This window comes from Amia ocellicauda, unplaced genomic scaffold (genome assembly GCF_036373705.1).
Source record: "Amia ocellicauda isolate fAmiCal2 unplaced genomic scaffold, fAmiCal2.hap1 HAP1_SCAFFOLD_101, whole genome shotgun sequence".
Lineage (NCBI taxonomy): Eukaryota > Metazoa > Chordata > Actinopteri > Amiiformes > Amiidae > Amia > Amia ocellicauda.
Window position 1 is genome coordinate 20802 of NW_027102666.1, and position 14731 is coordinate 35532.

Here is a 14731-nt window from a genome sequence, read left to right on the forward strand (position 1 = left end):
TTTGTCATTGGTGTTATAAGGCCTTCAATGATAAGCTTAAGCACCGATGTGACGGTTACTGTAATGTCTGTTTCAATCCGCAATGTCGTAAGGGTTTGGCCCCTACCATCCGATGTAAAGATTGCTTAAGGATTTGTCTCTCAGCGTTCTGTTTTTCCGAACATAAGGTACAGAGGGCCGCTGCTGAGAGGGGTTAAAAAATGGAGTTATTGTGATCAAACTAAATGTTGCCCGCAGTGTTGCCTCCAGTACCGTTTTCATGAGGTTAAACCACACAAATGTCTGGAGCCGAGATGCAGGATCTGTAATGCTGATTTAACCCCGGGGTCCGAACACCAGTGCTTTATTCAGCCGGTTAAAAAGGAGCCGCCGCACAACTGGTATGTCTTTTTTGATTTTGAATGCCGGCAAGAAAACGGGGTCCACGTTGCTAATTATATACACTGTATTGACATGTTGGATCGTGAGTGGTCAGCTAGCGGTGAGAGTTGTGTCAGGGATTTCTTTACGCGGTATCGAGGTCCAAAATACCTCAATTACACATTTATTGCCCACAATGCTAAGGGTTATGATTCTTACATTTTGATGAAGTATCTGGTGGAAAATGGGGTGACCCCAAAAATAATAGCTCAGGGTAGCAAGATCATGTGTTTCACCGACGAAGCTTTCAACTAACGTTACATAGACTTGTTAAATTTCCTCCCCATGAAATTGAGCGCTTTGCCTAAGGCTCTGGGTTTTGAGGCTCAGAAGAAAGGTTGGTTCTGCCATTTTTTTAATACTAAGGACACTCAAAATTATCAAGGGTCCTACCCGCCCGCCTCTTATTATGGGGTTGATACTATGATGTCTCATGAGAGGGAGGAATTCTTTAAATGGTACAATACGGTTAAGGGAGGTGTTTTTGATTTCCGAGAAGAGATGGCCGCTTATTGTAAAAATGATGTGGTGATCCTTAAAGAAGCCTGTGTGCGTTTCTGCGCCGAGGTTATCAACACATCGGGTCTCAACCCTTTGCAAAGTGTGACCATAGCGTCTCTCTGCATGAAAATGTATCGGTCCAATTTCTTGCAGAAAAACACTATAGCGGTCACCACTTCTGACAACTATCGTGCTTGACAAAAGAACTTTTCGACTGTCTCCATACAGTGGGTGGAATACCTGAGTGCCCGGGATAACATCTTCATCAGACATGCTTTAAATCAAGGGGAAGTAAAAATGGGGCCTTACTACTTAGACGGTTTTAGCGACGTGTCCGGGCGGCGTACCGCTTATGAGTTTGCCGGTTGTATTTACCATGGCTGTCCTCAGTGCTTCGACCCAAACACCTTTAACCCCGTAACACTAAAACTCTGCGGTGATATGTACTATGATTTCCAGAAACGAATTGAAACTTTAAAAAACACCTATGGTTTGAACATGCTGGTGATTTGGGAACACGAGTGGACGACCCTGAAGCAACAGGATGCGGGGGTATAACGGTTTATGGAAACCTTGGACTTTCCTGAATGTCTAGAGCCCCGGGATGCGTTATTTGGGGGTTGTACCAATGCCCTCTGTTTACATTATGAGGTAAAGGAGGGTGAGAGAGTAGATTACTATGATTTCACCAGTCTGTACCCTTATGTCAACAAGACCAAAATGTACCCGGTGGGGCGTCCAACCATTGTTTATCGTGACTTTCTCGAAATCGGACATTACTTTCGTTTGATCAAAGTCACCATGTACCCTCCTCGCGAGCTGTTCTTACCCGTGTTGCCTTACAGGTGTTCGGGAAAATTGATGTTCCCACTTTGTAGAACGTGTGTGGAAACTGAAAATCAAACTACCTCTTGTCTGCACAGTGATGAAGAGAGAGCGCTGACGGGTGTCTGGTGTAGCATTGAGCTTGACAAGGCGGTGGAGAAAGGTTACAGAGTCGGTAAGGTGTATGAGGTTTGGCATTTTTCTGAAAAAACTGATACTCTTTTTGCTGATTACATTATGACCCATCTGAAAGGGAAACAGGAGGCATCGGGCTATCCCTCATGGTGTGTTGACTCCGCGGCCAAAGAGCGATACGTTCAGCAATATTTTGAAAAGGAAGGGATCCGTCTAGAGCCGGGGAACATAACTGTAAACCCCGCCAAGAGACAAATGTCCAAACTGATTTTAAACAGTCTGTGGGGTAAGTTTGGGGAAAGAAATTACCGTCTAAACACAACCTTGATTAAAACCCCTGAACTGTTCATAGAATTTATGTTTTCCAAACAACATGCAGTATCACACTTTCAATTCTTAAATGACCACGTGGCACAGGTCCAGTGGAGGGCCCCTAAAGATTTCCCCACCAAACAGGGGAACGTTAATGTTTTCATAGCGGTTTTTACCACGGCTTACGCCCGGCTTGAACTGTACAACTTAATGGATCAGTTGCAGGAACGCACGCTCTATCATGATACTGACTCTGTAATCTTTGTCACCAGGCCAGGGGATTGGGTCCCTCCCCTCGGGGACTACCTTGGGGAGTTAACGAGCGAACTAGATCCTCAGGACCACATAGTGGAGTTTGTTTCAGGGGGTCCTAAGACTTACGCATACAGAACGGCTGCGGGTAAGACCTGTATGAAAGTTAAGGGTTTCACTCTGAACCATTGTAACAACAAGCTCATTAACATCAAGTCTCTGACGACCCTGGTAGAAAGTTATGTAACGAGAAAGACGCGCCTCCTCGTGAGATTATTACAGCCGGAAATCAGATCTATCGCAATAAAAAGGGGTACACGTTGGAAAATAGATCACTAAACAAACGGTTCAGAGTGGTGTACAATAAAAGAGTGTTGAAGACTGATTATACCACTCTGCCTTATGGATATTAGCGGTGGTTTTGATAACAGACTTCAACACCCTTTCTCCTGTATTATAGCCGGTCCCTCCAATTCGGGGCAGAGCTATCTTATAAAGAACATCATAGAAGATGTGGACGCAACCGTGTCCCAAGCTCTTGACAACATAGTGTGGTGTTACTCTTGCTGGCAACCTCTCTACGATGATTTGGCTTCGAAAAAAAATAATCTGAAATTTGTGCAAGGTCTCCCCGCCTCGTTGTGTGGTGATGACTTGTTCCCGCCCGGTCAAACTAACCTAGTGATCCTTGATGACCTGATGGAGCAGGCCGGTGACAACAGTGAAGTGGAAAAAGCTTTCACAAAGTACACTCATCATAGGAATTTAAGTATTATTTATTTAGTTCAAAATCTATTTTTTCAAGGTAAAAAAAGCCGCACTATTAATTTATATGCCAATGATATAATTATTTTTAAAAACCCCAGAGATAAACTACAGGTCACCGTCTTGGCTCGTCAAATGTACCCTAACCAGACCAAGTTCTCTTTGGAGGCATTTGAGGATGCCACCAAAAAACCCTACGGGTACTTGATTGCGGACTTAAAAGCACAAACCCCAGAAGACTTTCGCCTCAGAACAGGTTTGTGCCCGCCCGATTGGCCGGCAGTGTATGTGCTAAAGAAAAGGAAATAAATAAGAATGTCTGTTCGGATTAAAAGAAATCTGCCGCTTTTGCAAATGTTATTTGAGAGGAGCCCGCGCCATAGGAAAGCTGTGCTGGCAGGGGCCCCCTCGGATTTGATCGAGACCCTGTGTGAAATAGCTTTTAACATCTTACGCGGTAATATACCCCTAACCCCTTCTCAACATTCTAAACTCAAAAAACAAAAAGCGGTTATCAAGATCATCGCTAATAAGAAGTATTCTATTAAAAGAAAAAGAAAGAAGATTAATCAAACCGGGGGTTTTATAGGACCGCTGTTGAGCATAGCCGTGCCTTTCCTAACCAGTCTTCTAGCTTCCAGAGTGGGTTAATAATGGAATATGCTCAGAAAATGTTTTTGATCCCTCAGGAGCAGCTTGAGAAACTGAGAAAAAATGTTGTCGGGCCAGAGCCCATTAGACAAACGGCCGAAAACAACCTGGACTCTGAAATGAAAGCTATACAGGCCAGGGCCGATTTAAATCAGTATTCCAAAGCCCAGTTGTATACCAACACGTTACAGCGCTACCTCCGTCTGGTTAGACAGGGTGAAAAAGATCAAAACATTTTAACTTTAACCATGGCCTCTCAAGAAAATGGTTCTGGGGCTGATGCGGGGGGTACGGTTGATAAAGATGTTGCGGTGACCGAACCTGTTGAGAGTTCAGAGGGAGATGTTGTAACGGATGTTTTGAGAAACATGCCGGCCAGAAGCAAAAGACATGCAGAATATATCCTGCACAAAATCGTTCAGAAACCGCGGGTAACGGCTTGGAATGAACAGGGTGAATTTGTTTTTAAAGGACAACTGATCAAAGGTTCACACATGTTTGATTTGTTGAAGAGTGTCACTAGCACTAATAAGGTACCCGATAGTCGCCGACCTGTAGGCTGGAATGCTTTCCTACAGGCGATGGCCTGTCTGAACATGCCCCAATCAACAGTTCCTAACCAGGAAACGCGACAAAAAATCCGTCTGTGTAAAGAGGTGGAGCCTGATCTGACTCCGATATCTCATTACTCTGACCGTGCTGAGCGACCATCCTCAGGATCTATCCATCGTTGGGAAGCTTATTAATCTCATGTTTTTATTTGTCTCCCCTGTAAATAATGTCTCGACAAACATTTTTTTATTTTTATTTTTTATTTTTCAAATGTTGTACATTTATTTATACCATAACCCCTGCTTTGTATAAGAATTGTGTTGAATAAAAACAAAACTAATGATTCAAAGGCTGTTTTCATTATTTTTTCACCTTAACACGCATGACATCTTTTAAAATCCTCACAAGAACACCCCATCTGTATACACGGCTGGCTAGGGTCGTAAGTCATTGTGTTATAAGGGGGGGTCCACAGTGTCCTGACAAACTCTGCCACTTTTTTATCATTTTGGCCTAAATCCTCACTGTACAAGGCCATAATATCGGGGTATGACCTTCCTTTAGATCTATGATATAAGAAAAACACACAGTGTTGACCACAAGTGAAGGTCTGAAGACTTTGTACTTGACGACCGCTGTAAATGGTTTCTTGACAGTTCTTGAGCAGAAAGTTATTGATCTTCCGAGGGAAAGGTCTGAAATCCGGGGGGTTTGCATAGGAATCAAAAAATTCACCACGGTGGTCCTCCCTTAGATAAATAGCCAGCCAATGTTCTCCGGGCATATTTTTAGGGTGTGTGTTGATTATGTACATTGCAGGTAAATTCTTGACCTTAAATTTAGTCAGCTGATCGCAGGTGTAGACTCCTTGAAACAGTTTCCGTGAGCTGGCCAGGGCATTCATGATGTGGTTGAGCTCTCTGGTGTTCATTTTAATAATAATCATACATAACGTTTCTCCTCTGATTCACCTCAATAATGTTGTCAAACACTGCATACACGACCATATTAACAGTGCGTGGTAGAGGCTGCTTGAAACGCATCTCCAAACGCATATTGCCCGTCTTCATCAGTGAAAAATGTTGTCCACACTCTTCGTCAAGGGTCAGGTTGAAACCGTACAGGGTGTAACCGCTGCAGTATTCCCGGCGATCGATCAGCAGAGTTTGATCCTTGAGATGGCGACCCGTAGCCAGTACTAGACTGTCATATTCACGAACCGCATTGCCGATTTCAAAGTCAGGTTGAAAAGGTCTGGATGGAACCTGCACACCATCGACGTACAACGCTATAAATTCCGCGTTAAAATGTTTAAAGTTAAAGGGGTTCTTGTTGTAAACCCCGGTAAATGCATCATTATCCACGAGACCTATAATAACCTGTTTTGGGAGCTGTCCTAGAAACAGATTTTCCTGGTTCATCACCCGTGTCCCTGCGGGGATACTGTGGACTTTCATATAGACTCTTTCAATCGGGTACTTGGCGTTTGCCGTCATTAACGCCTGCGCGTGTCCTAGTTTAACCGCCGGGGAGACGGACACTTTTTTCACAAACAGCGAGGCCGATAATATGGTCAGTTTATATTTTTCAGTATCAGGGGTCATCAGACAAAAAGCACTTTTACTACGGATCATTTTAATTTTAATGTCTACCCCGTTGAGCATGAGTTTTTCTTGGAAAAATATGTCTGCATGGATATGCCCCATTAGCTCAAAGGTCCTCCCTTCTGTTGAAGAGGCCGTTCTTTTTTGAAAACCCTTATTGAGTCCCTCTGGATCCTTGTCGTCCATAGCTTCCGGGATGTCTTTGAAGAAAAGGCCGGGGCTGAACTGTTTGCTCAGGGTCTCCTCACTATAATTAAGGATACACTCCATCATGGCTCTATAGGGGTAAGTATTGCTGCTTTGACTAATGAGCCGATCTCCCAGGGTCACATCCACCTGTGAAAACATGGTGGCCACCGGGTAATTGATGACCCCAGCGTTGGCCGTCTTCTCGATTGCATCGCCATCCTCATCAGTCACTTTACAGTTCATTAAAATAAATGTGTTATTCAAATCAATATAATCCTCGCCATTGCCAGCTATAAAAAACTCCAGAGGGGCCGTGTCTGAAATTTCCACGATATGTTGGAGAATGAGAGATTCTTCGTTTTTTGTTAGCCACGGATCTTCGTCGCCCCCTGGTGGACACATGCTGTTTCTTCTTTTACCCCCCCTCCTCGCCATTACCATGAGACCCGAACCCTCCTGATGCTCATGGCTAGCTGCCCGGTTCATAACATTGGTGAACACGTCACTAACAATATTTTTAGCCGCTGATTTCAAGTGGGGTCTGGCTATAGCAAAGCCTCTCTTAAGCAGGGGTACGGCCATTCTAAAGAGACCACGAAAGAGTCCTCCTAGACCGGCGCCATACATTGTGGGGGCTCCTACAATACCGGGCAAGCCGTTCCCGGCTTGCATCTTGTAATAATCCACATAGGCGCTAGGATCTACATAACCCCTCGAGGTAGCCATTTTAATAATGTACACACTGTTTCAGGGGTCGAAAATGTAGTTTGACAATAACTTTACCGAAGCGGAAGGGTACGTTGATATTCTGATCCGATTTGACTTCGATCGTGATGTTGTCAAAGTGGGTCTTTGAGACTGGTACGTAGTGTGGCTTGTCATAAGTAATTGTGACCATGTCATTGCTTTTACCTTTAATAAGTACATTTCTCAAAAGGGGGACATAACTATCCCCGACCCTCTGGTGGGTTATGATATCCGTATACACATAAAGAGTGTAAAAGCCGCCCCACCACTTCTGAGAACCTGCTCTCTGTGTCAGAATAGAACCCTAATATACGCCCCAGTTGGCCGCTGGTTTGAATGCTAATACCTGGTTTTGACACCTTGTACACTCTGTTTTTAATAGGGTTGTAATATAGCTTGATGTTGGGGGTGCCTTCTGAGAACTGTTTATGCATCTCATCTAATATTTTATCCACATTGTCATAATAACCTCCTTGTATCGTGAATATCCATTGATTTTAACATCATCAAAAATGGCGAAGGTGGCATCCTTATCTTGTAAAACAGCCCAAGTGTAAGGATACTGTATTTCCGCCAACCCCACTTCCCACGACCCCCTTAGATCTATAGATTTTCCAAATTGTACCGTGTAACTGGATATTTCATTTTTAGGGTATATATCGAGAGAGGCGTTACTGGGTAGAGTCACGTAGAAGCCTCCTGATTCCATCTTGAGTACCGAAAGTAATGCCCCCAACCTACCCACGGGCATGTTGTTATAAGGATTGAATATCGCAAACCTGTTGTTCCGGGACCCAACTATTGAACTTTTCAGGCCATCCAAGCCATTTCACCAACACGTATTTTTTCCGGTTCTGGGTTTTTTCAGCTAATATCTTTTCAACTCTGTATACACTGTCTTTACCCACAATCATTTTTTGTAACTCGGCTTCGTAAAACGTTCCTTCTATATCCTCCCCGTCATAGTCTTTTAACCGGTACACGGGGGGGTCTCAAGCCAACTGTTCGGTAACTGTAAAATATTCGTCAGAAAATGTTTGTTCATAACCTTTGGCAAAAGTACTCCTTAGCTTTGAAACGCGAACCACATCACCGATGTTGAACTTATAAGTAGTTTTTCCCTTCTTAATAAATGGTCCGTATAATTCTTTATAGACCTTAAAAGAATTACTTTGATCAACATCTATAGGCTTCATTTTAATACTGGTGTGATACCCTTGGTTGTAAGCATCGATAAAATCCTGAACTTTATCAAAATACTTGAACGTGTTGACCGCTGTAAAATATCTCCAGATTTTGGTCTTCATGGTGCGGTTAAACCTCTCCACTACCAATGCCTTAAGCTCATTACCGGTGGTGAAATGATGTATTTTGTGTCTCTTCAGTAGATTCTGAAATTCTCTGTTGAGAAACTCTTTTCCTTTATCAGTCTGCAGTTTTTTAGGACATCGACCCTGGGACAATATATCCTCAAAGGCCCTTGTCACCGCCCGACCTGTTTTTTTATGTAGAATGCGAGCCCAGGCATATTTTGATAACACATCGATACACATCAACATCAATTTGTGACCATTGTTATGTTTTGATAAATTTGACATATCGACTAGATCCATTTGCCATTGTGAATCTATGTCAGTTGCATATACGCGGTTTCTTTTAAAGTTAATCCTGAGAGGTTTATGTAAGGTATAGGCGTCTTGTTCCCGTAACCATTCTGAAACAACCACATCATTAACCTTCACTCCGGCCTCAGCGAGTCCTCTTTGAAAACCCTTCTTACCCGCCAAACCCCCAATCTTGGCTGGTTTGTAGTATAGTTCCTGCATTTGGGGAGCTTGCCGAGTCATTCTGTCAAATAACCAAACAGACCCACACTATGCGCAAAGTTTTTATACAAGGTTTTTTATTCAACTTCAGGAGAGCAGATACCCCTTTTTAGACATTTGAGAAAAGTATAACATACACAACAATTTTTTCTACGGTCCAGACAAAAAGAAATCAGATGATTGGTTACTTGATCTATATCAACAAATATACCTGTTTCTTTATCTTGTAGGCACACACCTCAGTTACATATGTAAATAAAACAACAATATGACCTATTTTAAAAGTAAACAGAGGTGTATTAAACATGCTCAGCAAAAGGTCATACAGATGTTGATGATATGGCCTAATATCATTCTTGGCCCCCTTGAGCGCTTCATCCCAGTGTTCGTACCCCCCGGTCTTTGTTACAGCAGCCATTCACTTTTCCAGGTTTGAAAGTTGATCCTCATCGATGGTTAAATCTGTAGAGAAAAGGCTCGCGTTGGCTACTTTTCTGTCAAGCACATGGTGTAATAGCGCTCTCAGGTTAGCTACAGAGTGTTGATGACAGAACCAGTTGCAGAAGCAGTCCAGAACATTCCCCATGTTCAAAGTCCCTTAGTTCAGGTCAGAGTCTGAATCAGTGGCGTAGATGTCGAATTCCTCGTCGCTGCCCCCAGCTTTAACTTCTTTACTGAAGAAATAAGCTTTTAGCTTGCCAGCGGTTTTTCTACTCGGCTCATCCAGGTCATTGACCAGCTGCCCAAGTTTCTCTATTATAAACAGCTCCTTTTTCAGCTCCAGCAAAATCTCATCTATGATTTTCTGGACTTGTCCCGCAGTGACATGTATGTGGGAGTAAGACAGCGCCTTGATTAGTGCCGGTTTCAGCCACGGTTTGTTCAGTCTTCTGTAAAACACGTTGAAATAGAACAGGAAATAGTAACGGTCTGGTTCAAACAAACAACTGTGTCTCAACTGACTGGGGTGATTCACTTCACACCCCCGACAGACTTCTTTCAGAGCTCGGTCGATGAGAGCACTCAGAATATACACCAGGGTGCTTTTAACCACTCTGCTTACTTGGTCACATACCCCGGGCACAAATCCTGCGTCTTCATCACGCCCCTGGGACAGTCCGATGCTCATTGGGTCGCCTGGTGGTTTGTGGGGTGTTTCTACATCCATTGGACTGACCCCCTCCTGAGACGCACAGACGGTAGACAGTTCGGCAAAATCGAGGCCCTCCATGAGCTCCAGAGGCTGGGGATCCCCGAGACTCATTTGGACATCCATCGCACCGCATGTTGTTTCGTCCTGAGGGACCGGGGTCTGAGGTCTTGGAGGGTAACCGCAGTCAGAGGGTTCCAGAGTGTATACAAAATCTGGGGAATAGAACCAGGGGTGATCCCGGGTTTGAAGAGGCCTGTAGAGCCTGTCGACGTCCGCAGCTTTCGGGTAAGACATTCTCTTTAATTTTAAACCATGAATGAATTGTTGCGCCTTTTATCCTATCTCTTCACTACGTCACGACACACCGCCCTCTTAGAAGAGAGTAGCCCCTGAGCCGTCAGACCCCCCTCCAAAACCCCACACGTCGTCGGTTTTATCATCGTCGTCGTCATTCAAGGGGGATATATAATCCATAATCCAGCATATTCTCCTTCTAACCAAATCCAGTTGCGAACATTTGGTCAAGATGTCAAAACCATCATTTATACAGTTTATGACCTCTTTCAAGAACGGCCAGTCCACGGCGTCAAACATAATTTCAGTAACCTGTTTTTCTGGATCCTCCACACCCCCTTCAATAGGGTTTGTAATCAGGGTACTGCTAAACAAAACCTTACGATCTGTAGTTTGAGATAGACTCTTCACCACTCTACCGTAGTTCTGCAAGCTTTCCCATTCACACCTTTCAAAACCCTGAGTCGGAGACTCCATTTCGCATTCTCTTGGACCCTCTTGCAAGCCTTCTAGAGTCTTATCCACAAGCCCCAGATCTCTCCAGGCCATCACCTTCAACCAGTCCTCATAAGAGTATTCAATTACCGTCTCAAAAGGTTCCAACGTACCCTCCTTCTCTCTTAAAGCAAAAAGCTCCACTCCAACATAGCTGGGATCCCTTTTAAAGCGCAGGGCGACCTGCCTTTGAAAGAGTTTCCAAAGTGTCCTGATGTGCCCTTTAGCAATGCCAAACAGGTCTGTGAAAATGGCATCCTTTCGCGGCACTTCAGACGCCATCTCACAGTCTAGCCGACCTGAAATGCGTGAGCCTGTTTTACCAGCAGGCTTCAACGGTAACCGTTTGAAGCAAGACGTGGCGGTGTCAGTTTCCGTAGTGTAGCGGTTATCACGTTCGCCTAACACGCGAAAGGTCCCCGGTTCGAAACCGGGCGGAAACAGCCTGCTGTGGGCCGGTCCATTTCATCCTGTTTGCCCTTGTGGTTCCCCGGAGGCGGTGGGTAGCTTTTCTTCATTGGAGTGCCCGAAATCGGTGCTCTCAGAGCGTCCGTCCGTCGACAGGTTGAAATTGTAAACGCTGGTGTAGCCACTTTTAATTAAAATCTGATGATGATGATGATGATGATGTTGTTGTTGTTGTTCTTGTTGTTGTTCTTGTTGTCATCGTGGTCGCCGTCATTATTATTGTTAAAGTAAAGCAGTAGTTAGATTTGTTGCTACCGTAAGGTGCAGAAGGCACAATAGCTCTGTGATTGTCTGATGGTGGCACAAGACAAGCAGCAGCTGTTTGAACAAGCCATTGAGCATCACCTTGTTGGGGTAAGTGTAAGTCTTGTCATAGCTCAGGGCGTTCTTCCTTTGAAAGAGTTTCCAAAGTGTCCTGATGTGCCCTTTAGCAATGCCAAACAGGTCAGTGAAAATGGCATCCTTTCGCCGCACTTCAGACGACATCTCACAGCCTAGCCGACCTGAAACACCTGAGCCCGTTTTACCAGCAGGCTTTAACGGTAACCATTTGAAGCAAGAGGCAGCGGTGTCAGTTTCCGTAGTGTAGCGGTTATCACGTTCGCCCAACGCGCGAAAGGTCCCCGGTTCGAAACCGGGCGGAAACAGCCTACTGTGCCCTTTTCGTCATGCTTGCCCTCGTGGTTCCCCGGAGGCGGTGGGTGTCTTTTCTTCATTGGAGTGCCCGCAATCGATGCACTCAGAGCGTCCGTCCGTCGACAGGTTGAAATTGTAAACGCTGGTGTAGCCACTTTTAATTAAAATCTGATGATGATGATGATGATGATGTTGTTGTTGTTGTTGTTCTTGTTGTCATCGTGGTCGCCGTCATTATTATTGTTAAAGTAAAGCAGTAGTTAGATTTGTTTCTACCGTAAGGTGTAGAAGACAACAGTAGGTATGGCGTGTGATATCAAAACATTCAGAATACTTTTAACCTATATAATTTATAAGCTTTGTAAAATAAACCCAAATATCTCTTTTGCGGGGATAAACGCTGTTCTGAGTAGTTTGTGACTTGTTTAATACCAAACAAAGCATCGCTATAAAAAATAAATAAAAAAATCACTGTAAAAGCGCTAGTTATTTTTGATCTTTATAGTTATTTTCTAGGCTCAGGTTGTTTTTTAGCGCTTATAAAGGCCTGAAATATTCTTAGTGGTTGTTGACTATAGGTCTTGATGCTTAAAAATGTTTTTTTGAGAGACCAAAAGGTTCTAATAAAAGTTTAGAGTAGAGAGGAGAGAGATCGTCTCCATCTTGGTTTCTATTTGAAATTTGATGCAGTGTCATTTTATTGGTTGGTTTTGATATGTTAATTGGTAACAGGGTGGCACAAAGGCCAGACCAGAACAATGCCTTACAAGCAGATCCGGCATGTGGCCATCAGTATAAGTATGAAGGTCTGGTCTTCAGCTCGACAGACTCACACTGACCTTTCGATTTAAGACTAAAGATCAACAATGTCAAACAACATCAGCGATTCGATTTAAACGAGTTTTTAGGCAAGTCTTCAGATTATTTTCATTGACTCAGAGCGTGTTGTGTGCATGTATTGTAAATAAGGCTATAACATCTGTTTTAAGTTCTGTAAAATTATTTTTCAGCCAGTCAACAGGAGTTCATTCCCAACGCTGAGGAGATCATCTGGAACAACGACGGTAAGATTTTTGTGTTTGCGCTCATGGGTTCTTATGCATGGGTGTGTGTGGTTTTTTAATTACACAGAAACTATCGAAAGGCCTGTGATTAATGTCTCCGAGGATCGACCAAGAGAAGTGGTTGTCCCTAGACAGGCTGTCTGCCGACCGGGTAAGAACTAAACCCCTGTTTGTTTGTATAACGTTTCTGTAAGATGTTTGAGTCCAGTTTTGTTAATTTAAAAAAATTATCCTGTCTAACAGTATTAAGAAACGTGGTTCGAGACAACGAAAGGCCTTCCACATCGAGGGCTTGTTTCGTTTTACCTTCAAGAACCGTAACCTTTCAAGAATCTGAAAGGCCGTCAGCCCCGGTATCTGATAGCTGTGAGTATATATCTGCAGCCTGTAAGAGGTTAAAGCTTTTTATAAAGCGGTGTGGTTAAAGGTTAAACATGTCTCTTACCTTCACAGCGGTGCAAAAAGCTAAACCAGCCGAAAAACATAAGAAACGATTATTCTGTGGAGGTAAGTAAGATCTTTCAAACTTTAATGTTTTTAAAAGGGCTTTGTTTGCCCGTTGAGGGCTAATATTTAAGCGATGGGTGACCGTTTCCTGTAGGGCGGGGGGTTCTGGGAAAGATCTTTAGAAGTCCGGACAGGTCTAGGCTTGTTTCTGGGGAACGTGTTTAGAAATGACCGATTGCCGTACCGTCTGGTTAGGAAGTAAAGCCGTCCGAAAGGGTTTAGTAAGTTGTTTGGCTTATCTCCCGCTATTATACTTCTGTTTTAAAGTGGTTGTAGGAAAAGGCTTGAAGGTGTTCATTGTATTTAATATTTAAACAGATCGTGAAAACGTTTGTGAAACAGGAAGTCCCGGGATCAGGAAGCGTTTACACTTGGAAGGTTCGTTTAAAAATGAAATGTTGTTGTGTGTGTGTGTGTTTTATTAACAATATTACAGTTTTTAAAGAAACATTTAAGAAACAGTTTATTTACAGCGGCTTCTCTGTTTTAAATTTATTATCAAGTCCTAATAAATATATTGTCTGTAAATAATAAGGCGTTGTAGTGAATGTCTAAGGCTATTTTCAAAGGTCTAAAAAAGCTAAAGGTTTTGAATGTCCTGGACATGTTGTTTTAAGTTTGATTTCTGTCGCCGTTTAAAGATGTAAATGTAATGTATATTTTTATTCTTCCCAAGACTCTTGGGATAGTCATTCTGTGAATGAGCTATTGAGGACAATTACCCCGTCTAAGTGGGATCAAACATCTTTCCCGGTGAGATCACCGAGAGGATCCCCCACGGTGGTCTTGGAGACCCCCCAACATCTACTCAGGCCACAGCCTTCTGGGGGTAATTCAACACCCCAGATTCAGCCCGCCGCATTGTCGGGCGGAACAAATACAGGCATCCAACAACCTCAGGGGTCGCCGTCAGTCAGGGCTGACACACCACCCAACGACGGCCTGGTTTCAACATCGTCCCCCCAGACCCGTTTCTTGGCTACAGAAACGCGGAACAGTACCCCGCGCTTGGCCAGGGTGTCACCGCAAAGGCCTTCTTGGTCTCCGTCCATGAGTGTACGCTCGCTCCCTGCCTCCTTCGACCGAGATTTACCGGAGCGACCATCCTTTGAAGCTGAGCCAGGCCACCAGCCCCCGGAGCTACATCCTGAAGGTCGGCATGAGTTGCTACATACTTTGTTACAAAATCAAAGACATGTGTTAGTGGGGCAAAACCTGGTGATAGAGAGCCAAAACATCCTTATTAATACCCTTACTAACGAATTGTACCGTATTTAATGTTTTAATAGACACAAAACGCCTTACTATTGTGGGTTGTTGGAAAAATAAAAAATA

At 43.8% G+C, this 14731-nt stretch overlaps 2 non-coding genes across 2 annotated transcripts; both read left to right on the top strand.

Moving 5' to 3' along the window:
• The first annotated feature begins 11091 nt into the window (after nt 1-11091).
• trnav-aac (transfer RNA valine (anticodon AAC)) lies at nt 11092-11164 on the top strand. Its single transcript has one exon. It is a non-coding gene; the product is annotated as a tRNA-Val (tRNA).
• A 599-nt stretch (nt 11165-11763) lies between these two features.
• On the top strand, nt 11764-11836 carry trnav-aac (transfer RNA valine (anticodon AAC)). The gene has a single exon. It is a non-coding gene; the product is annotated as a tRNA-Val (tRNA).
• Nucleotides 11837-14731: the final 2895 nt, after the last annotated feature.